Below are 6,973 nucleotides of genomic sequence, written 5' to 3' on the forward strand. Positions count from 1 at the left end.
TAGGAACAGGTGCCGTTTCATTCATGTCACAAAAACATTTTGATTTCAGACAAATTGAAGAATTTCCACTTTTCCACCCGTGTCCTTTAGTTGGATTATTTTTACTGCAGAATGATGTTCACCTACAGATACCAGAGGTAGAATGGGTTTCGGTCCAGAACAGACCATATTTTTTATAGTTTTACAATTTAAATTTCAAAAAAATATATTTATTAACTCATTGCACATACTTGTTTATATTGTACATTTCTGTTTATTGTGTATTTTACTGCTTTATGTACTTTCAGTTTCCCCTTAGTGACAAATAAGATTTTTTCAATTGAATTGTAGTTTGGTGCTGATCCACGTGAAGAAGTCCAGTATGGGAGAAAAAGATTCAGGAGGCTGTTATCTCTGACCCACACTCAGATGTCTTGATGGTGGTAGGAGGGAGAACTGAGATCACGAGGATTCAGGTGGGTTTCAACAGATTTGATGTATCTCTGACAGGTTTACGAATTTATTCTAAGGAATTTATCAGTTTCTTTTAACGCCTGTCGAAGACGTTTCTCTGCTGAATGCATCCCAACAATGTTCTCTATTGATCTTTACCCACTACTGATTTCATCTGCATTGTCTTGTCGTCATAGTGATCTGCTGATTGTGTTACGATAGAACTGAAGGCTTTAGGAGTTGATCAGATTATTTAGTTTAGTCATGCAGTATTTTATAAAGAGGACACTTGTATTTCTGGGACAGACTTCGAGTTGCAACAAGAAAAACATTTTTTAAAGCTGAAGAAATTAAGAGCTTGTTAAATATTTCCTGCATAGAAACGGTTGAGTCACACATAATTCACCATCAAAGGACCCCTGAATGCCTGAAGCCTGCAAAGTTAATTTTGCTGAGTGATTTAGAACGAACTAATAGGCTGTTTGTTTTACTCCATCACTCCTCTGCTGCTGCTCATCAAAGTAAGTCTATATCTTTGCATAAGCATGTATCTGATGACTACTATTTATTCCCTTGGATATCAGAAATTAAAATTATTGCAAAAAAAACCAAAACAAACAAAGCTGCTGAGCCTTTGGGAATACATTTACCACTGATATGAGAAGCATTCCTTCCTGCGCTCCCAGAAGAGGGACCCCATTAGCCGCTGCTTTTACTGACAGAACCTGAAGCTCAGACAGACACACACCTCATAGATCATGCTCTCGGTGGACCTGTGGCTTTAGTTTTAGGAGGACTCAGGACCCCCGAGAGGCCGGGGGCAGGTCTGCCTCAGTGTGGTATTAGAGCTATGCTGGAACAGGATATTGCGCTTCCTCTGCACATGAAAAGAATACATCACCTCGGCCGGCCCAGGATGAATTATGAGCAGTCCATCCTGCAAAAGCACAGTTTAGGGAAGTTCAGGGACAGCAGAGAAAACTTCCAGAGACTGAGTGGGATTAAAGACCCAAATGTTTTAAAGAGAAATAAAGTGAAGGGATTATTGGAAGCTTTTGATTTGTGAAGCCAGTGATGATAATTTTAACTGTCGCTGGTTCAACTTGAGCACTCGTCTCAGACTTTGACTTTCTGCAGACCCACAAAGCTTTAATTCACTTCTTGAGAAGTTTTCAGTTTTACATATCAAAAATATTTCCATTTATTTGAAAGTCGCAGCTATATTCTGGATTTTACTCCCTACAAACATTGTTAAAACGGAATTACAGACACAAGCATGAGAACCTCTTCTTTAAATGTTGATTATTTACTGACAAACACAATCAGTAGGGACTTTATTGTGGTGAATTCATCCTCAACACAAAGTAGGTGGACCTTTCTACACAAAAAAATATTTAACTTCTGTATGGAAGTGAACAGAAACCTCTTCCTTGATTCAACGAACCTCCTTTGGATGTAAATATTTTCTCCCACTCTATTTCTATCTGAGCGTTGGGACACAACCCGCTGAGCCAGACTCACATTTACAATATGAGGGGTCTTTCTTTCAAATGTTTAGTCTGTTGTTGGGGTTGATTATCAAGAAGCAAAGTTCACCAAGTTACCATAATTACATCAAATCCTGTTTTCCGGCCTCTGAATGTCAATTAGCCATCGTAACTCTCCTTCTTTTGCTGTGCACGCAGTGATTTCAAAGTAATATCAGGTGTCTCTGGTAAAGACCCTGACTTGATCACAGTGTATATTTTGCATATGATAATTTCACTCAATCACAGTCCTGAACCCTAAGTTTGAGTCTCTACATGCAGACTCAAACATCTGGTCTTGCTATAAGCTCTGGCTGAATGTTTCCCCCGTTACCTTGATGCCAAGAAAAAATATAACCCAGATTGTCCCCTAAACCTCATCAGCATTCCGGCACAGGGGTCGGTTTGTACGCAGAATCACTTCCTCATCAATAAATCTGATCTTTTGCTGTATGTGTCACACATTCTTCAGTGATTGCATCACTTCTTTGTTAGGATTAGGATGCCACAGAGGAAGAGTCGTAACAGAGAGGGTCAGTGTTGCCTCATGTGGTGGAGGTAAAAGGTCATAAGGAGGTCAAGTGCAAACTGTTTATTCAGGTAAAATGATACTGGTTTGTGTATTTATCTGGCCGTGCTATTAAACCAAAAAATAAACAATGTTTTTCAAAGCTTTAGGAGCGTTGGTTGGGGTTTCTGTGGTTAGGGTCTGATCAGCTTCCTGCCTCTTCTCCAGCTGTGCAGGAAAGCAAATAATAGTAACTTCCCAAAAAAGTGGAGTAGATGCCTTCAGAGACTTAGAGGTGACTCTTTAAAGCACATAAGTGAAAAGTCAAAGCTGATTTAAACCTATTATGTTGGATTACAGGTGTAATTCCTTCATCCATCCTGCTTGTTAAGATCTTTCTCAAGTCCATGTTGGATTCTTTTTAATCTTTATGCCTGAGTGAACTTGTCCCCGCATCAGACCTGGCACTCTGTTATTACAATTACATTATTTTCAGCACTCTGGCATCAGCGCCGAGATCAAAGCCAGACCCGACTGCTTTGTGTTCAGCCTCGGCTGAGTGTGCTGACATCCAAGACAGTAATGTATGCACACCCTGCTTCTTCAGACCACAAATCAATGCACATCTTAAGTGAACCCTGCGGAAACAACTCGCTTTCCAGAGTCAGACAAACGTAATGATAGTGGTTTTTGCCGTAAAACATGATGACTTAAGTCTGGATTATAATTGAGTCATGTTGTTTTAATGAGTTACTAGGACAGAAATGGAATCCAGCAAAGCACTTATTCTTAGAGGAAGAGGAGGAGGAGAAGTTATGCCTTGAGCATTTAAAAGAAATGTAACAAAGGGAAAAGAGAGGCTTAGAACTACTTTGAGCACTATGTGGTGCATTTAAGTGGTGAGTGATGGTTCACACCCACATCCTTATGTGCGCACACACACACACACACACACACACACACACATCACACACACAAAGACCTGCAGACATCATGAAGGTGGCATCCGTGTGAGAGATGTCTGCAGCTGCGTGAGAGAACAGGAAGGTTCGGCTGGTTTAGTCTCCCTTTCTTCCACAGTTCAAGCTGCATGCGAGAACTCGCTGCTGAGTTCACAGGTGCAGCCCGATCCGGTCAAACTCAGTTCCCTCAAGCCAAAAGAGTCACTTTTTGATACTTTCTCACCATGGTGGACTCGGGTCAACAGACGAAACAGAATTAAGATAGAAGCTTTTTTTATGATCCTTTCTGGAGGATTTTATGAAAGAAAACACTGAGTTGTAATTCCTCTATGTGAGGGAAACAATGCATGTCATCTTTGTTCATGTTGTGAACAGTTCCAGCTAAATTAAAAAAAAAAAAAGGAAGCATTTTGTTAAAAGACACAAGCATATGCCTTAAAGTCAGCCCCTTAGACCCAGTAAATACTAAGAGTACGTTTTACTGCGTTCTAATTACTGCATTCTAACAAATGATTATTATTTCAAAATTAAGTTACAGCAAATATTCATTTTCAAAGAGTAATTCCTTTTAAGTAGAAACATCACGATATCCATCCCTAAACAGACTTTGAACCATCACACTATGGTGTCGTTGACAATGTTTTACTACATCTGCATTGTTGTTTATCAGGAATATATCAGGATAGGGTTTCCTTGTGTCCAACCAAAAACAGCTAGTATTCTCATTTTGTGAGTGTTCAGCTTAGGTACACCAGGTTCTTGGATTTAGAGCCTGTTCTCAAATCAGACTGATTGGCAGACTTCTACAACACGGTGACTTATTCCCGTCTGTGATGTGTCACCTCTCACCAACCCACTAACAACGTTAAACCATGACCGGATCTTTAAATTGAAGAAACAGACCCGGAAAGCTGTGCCATCAAAGAAATGTGCAGCATGTGAGCTTCATTAGTGGAGCGTACTGCCAGTAGAGGAGAACTACCTTAAGGGTCAGAGGAGGATGAAGTAGCACATCACAGGAATACTCGCATGGAAAAACTTTCAGGAAACTGAGCCTCAGTTTGAGGTTGTTGTTTTTTTTGTCAGTTTTTCGAGAAACAGAAAAGGAAGTCAGACGAGACAGAAAGCAAAGGAAATTTGTGAAAAAACATTCAAAAGGCTGGAATTTTCTTCAGGAGTTTGCAGGGGCCAAAAAAAGCTAAACGTTTCTGCCACATTAAAGCAGAAAAAACAGTCAGTGCATGAAACATATTTTATTATAGTGGAAGTTTAACCTGACTTCAAAGTCACATTTCTCTCACGCAAAAAAAACCTTTTGGAAACAAGATGTGTTTTCTTTACTAGGCTTGTCCTTCATGAATCACCACGGTATCTATGGCAACCACACTAGTTCTTATGGTTTAGTTTAACTACGGTAGTTGGTTCAGCTGGTTGTTGGTTGTATTGCTGATCACCTGCAGCCTTTCAATTGACTGGTAGTCATGGTAACAGTTGGTTTCAACTGTGTGACCTGTGTTTAAATGCTACTGGTGCAATTCTGCAATGGAAATGTCAGTCTATTTTCGCAAAGTTGGTCCTGATAACTTTGTGTTCCCATTGTGTGATTGTCTTATAGTTTGACAGAGTTTCCTTCAGGGCAACAGGCAGAGCCAGTTTGGGAATATCTGTTTTTCCCCCCACTAAGCACAGATGAATGCAGCGCTTTGTGCCGCTATTGTTGACAGGTGAAATGTGAAACGTGCTTCAGATTGAATGTGGAGCGGAGTACAGTTGCGCTAAAGAGTCGCTTAATTTTGCAGCCCTTTGAGCATCCTGCTCTTGGTGACGGTCTTGAGGAGGACTTACAGCTCTGGTCCAAAGGGTTCAGTGAACATCTGCCCACACGGAGGCGAGGTGGTGGAGACATGCTGTCAAGAACAAGCGTGGAACATTCTCATGCTGTAACCCAGTATTCCCGGGGAAAGGCCTTTGAGAGGGGGGATCGTTTCCTCGACAACCACACCACTTGCTGCTCCCAAGGAAGCCGCATTCCTGCAGCTTCAGCTGAACGGGGGCCCCTCTCCACCAGCTGGGGCCCCGAGTCTGTTACCGGGGCGGACCAGGAGAGATAGGGCAGTCGACTCGTTTGACTTTGGTGGTCAGACAGATTTCTGACCAAATCCCAGAGGATTCATGAAGGAAGTTGGATCATTTGTCATCTGAATGACTTCTTTCTATCGCAGTTTATCAAAGTCTCTGCTGCACAATACTGCCAGACTATAAAGAACAATTTAATATATCTTAGAGTTTTTAGGTGATGGAGAGTTAGAGTTATTGCTTCTTGAAGATATAGGATACCATCTGGGTTTGGTAACACACACAATCTTGATTTGGAGGATAAATTTACTCTTTTTTTCACAAAAACACAAACACGTTTATATTACATCATTCATTTGGATGAATGTGGAGAGAGACTCGCATTGGTCGCACTTCATCATGTCGCCATTGACTGCAGGATTGTCCACAAACAATGCAAAGAGCTAACAAACACCGACTCCTGGCAAGGATTTGAAAAGAAGACCCATTGGGACTTGGATGAGGAAGGGTGGGAGTTGTTTTTGTCATGATAACTATGACTCCAAACTTTTGAAAGGCACAGAGAATGCAGGGAGTCAGCAGCGAGGAGAGATTTAACACTACTGACAAATGAAGGGGAGAATTTTAACGAATCTACAATCATATGGAAAAGTGAGGAATTGTCATGTCAACTGCATCTCCACACCCGTTGACTCCACACACCTGATTTACATGAAAAATGAGGATCAGTGGAGAGTGGGTGAAAATGGCAACATGATCATTTTATCAAGCAAACGTGGTCCCCCCCCACCCCCCTCCACTCCTGGAAACTGTGGCACCCCATTGAAATGGCCTGATTGCCAGCAGACCGGCCTGTGATTGCAGCAGCTCTTTGACAACAGGGATGCGGGGGTTAAAGCGGGGGGGGGGGGGGGGTGTGGTGACAAAAGCCTTCTGTTGCAGGCTGGGAGTGAGGTTACCTGCCCTGCTCTTTGTGGTGGGCTCTTGTTTCACATGTTGCATGTGCATGCATACACATGTGCATGCAACATGCATGAGTCACACGCTTCCTCTCACAGCTGCTGCAGGAGTTTTGTGGGGTGAAGAGAGAGCGCATGTGGTTCCTCAGGGGACAAATGAGGGTTGTTTGTCAAGCATTCGGAGCTTGACACCGGGACAAAAGCATTCACATAAGCAAAGCACCGGGTGAAAGATGGTCATTGTTCTGTAGGAAGTTACATAGATGAACTGCAGGAAGCATGTTTCCTGCTAAGTTTCTTTTTTTATGTGAGCTAGAACTCTGATGGTGGGAATTCATTTAGCCTCCACCTCCGTGGAGCACTGACAAAGACCAGTAGGTCTAAAGGAGAACATCGGGGCAACCTTTTTGTCTAAATTTGGTCTCATTTAACAAGACCTGTTAATAGAAGACATTTTATCATAGCAGGAAAAGCCCTGATACAAGGTTTAAAATAAATGCAGACACACAG

This window comes from Antennarius striatus, chromosome 11, assembly GCF_040054535.1.
Source record: "Antennarius striatus isolate MH-2024 chromosome 11, ASM4005453v1, whole genome shotgun sequence".
NCBI classification, from domain to species: Eukaryota; Metazoa; Chordata; class Actinopteri; order Lophiiformes; family Antennariidae; genus Antennarius; species Antennarius striatus.